We start from the raw sequence: 2,451 nt of genomic DNA, 5'->3' as shown, positions 1-2,451 counted from the left end.
TTCCCAATAAAAATCAGTTACTCCAAATATAAGACATTCATGGTGCTTGCATATGGTTACACATTTTGGATCCCCTCGGTCTCTAAAAAATCACTTCTGTGAGCACCACAAACATTTAGCAGAGAGACACATAACAGATACAAGTCGGCAGAAGTATATTTTCAGTAATGAACAAATAATGGTAGAAAGAAAATCATCCAAAATATATTTGCTCAAAAAATTAGGTGATCTGGTGTTATATCAAGAGTTAAAAAATATGAAATTCATGTCATAGTTGTACTCATGATGTATGCAAAGAAGATATTTAGTATATAGAGTAATCAAATCTTCATGGGGGGTGGATAAAATTATATGTTTCTTACCCATTTACCCCCATGAAGAAGATATTTATTTTGGTAGACAGCTTTGATCTAATCATATTTCAGAATGCTTATTTCTCATTCCACATCTGTGATTCTCTGCCTTTCTGCCCAGAGAAGCTGAAATTTAATTTTCTTTTGTCTAAGATGACGTCTTTTCATTACAATTCCTCATCGTTTCATGACTTTTTAATCATGTTATCATTTACATTATTAGAGTCATTTTACATTTTGTTCTATATCACTGATAATGTCTTTCCATGTTTCTCTGAATCCTTATCTTTGTCATTTCCTATAGCATAAGAATATTCCATTATACATAATAAAATTATTCCCTTCATTCACTAATCAATGGATATTTATTTTCCTTCTTTTAGAATATTAAAAATATTTCTTCTTAGGAGTTCCCATTAGTTATATATTATAGCACGCATTACATGTACTTTCTATTTCTATGTTCTGTTCATTTTTAATTCTTTAGAAGAGATGTTTCAAGTCTTCTTATCCAAGATTTGTAGTTACAGAAATCCCTTTACCAAGGACTCCCTCTAGGACTGAAATCACAGGTTCTGGCACTCAATATTTCTATGCTCATTGCACACTATTATCCATTACATCATATGCAAGAGTTTTTTTTTTTCTTTTCCCAACTCTTCCCCTACTGAGTACCTATTGTTACTCATTTTTTCCCGATAATGAGGACTGTGGCTATGAATATCACAGAATTTATTGGATGTTTATTTCTATCTTTGACTTCCTTGAAGGTATTTGTCTAGTTGCTGGCTCAATGTATATGGACAATTTAATTGTGTTTTTTGCTTAATTTCAAATGGAAATACAAAAATTATGGATTACTTCACAACATCTCCAACAATAATTGATTTATGTGCCTCTTTTCACAGCTTCCTACACTATCTACTGGCTGCTCCCATTTATAATAGATTACCTGTCAATTTTTATTGCATGAGAAGAAACATGATTTATTTTTGTTTGCATTTATCTTAATATTAGTGATTAACACTTTTCGATTTTTTGAAAGTTATATGCTCTCTTCTAATTCTGGCACAGTAGTTAGAGAACTGAAATTGGAGTTAGCAAGACCTGAGTTCAAATCTCTCCTCAGTCAATTACTAACTGCATAATCCTTGGAAATTCACTTATTTTTTGTTTTGCTTGGTTTCTTTAACTGTAAGTGGAAATCATGATAATGCCTACTCCTAGGGTTGTTGTAAGAATAAAATGAGAGTCCTATAAACTACTTAGTATAGTGCCTTTCACATAGTAACTACTTAATAAATATTTATTTCCTTCCTTAGTTTTTTATATATAAAATTCTGAAATATAGTTGTTATCTATTTCATTTTCTGTGATCCCTTTAATTTCAATCCATCCCTAGTCATAGTTTTAAAAGGTACCTAATCTCTCATTTTTGTCTTTTTAAGTTTTGACCTTTTATATTAAAATCATATGTTTTAAGATTATCGAGATATATGTTGTATAAGATGTTGGTCAAAATAATTCCTGTGAAACCCTCTTCCATCTTCTTAGTTCTAGTCGAAAAGGAATCATTGCACTCATAATTTATGTTTTTAAGTTCATTAAACATTGGATTTTTATTCCTTTTTCCTTATTAGTTTTTTTCATCTCACATCTTATCCACCTATTTTGCTTGTTTTTAACCAATATGGTAGTTTTGATTTCTACTCTTTTATAATATGACTTCTTAATATTAATACAACTTCTAAGCATTTTGTATTTCAGATAGAGGATAGGCTCCAATTTAACATAAATTTGATATTTAAAAGAGTATAGTTGATATAAATGTCCTAGTTTTGCCTTGGTAATTCTTAACTAGGGGGAAATATGTCTAAATCAATTATTCACTCAAAGGCCTTAAGACTAATGCTAAAAGCCTTTGAACTGGAATGATGCTGCTCAAGAATTATATTTGTATAGGCCAAGGAAATTGAGCCATGCCCCAGGGATCAACTGTAAATGATCACTTAGAGAAGAAGAAATTCTTTCCAAAAACTAGAGTAAATATCTATTCAAGACACCTCCAAAATGGAGTAACCTAGAACTGAACAGGAAG

Source organism: Gracilinanus agilis, chromosome 6 (genome assembly GCF_016433145.1).
Source record: "Gracilinanus agilis isolate LMUSP501 chromosome 6, AgileGrace, whole genome shotgun sequence".
NCBI classification, from domain to species: domain Eukaryota; kingdom Metazoa; phylum Chordata; class Mammalia; order Didelphimorphia; family Didelphidae; genus Gracilinanus; species Gracilinanus agilis.
Note: the sequence above shows the minus strand (reverse complement) of the source record.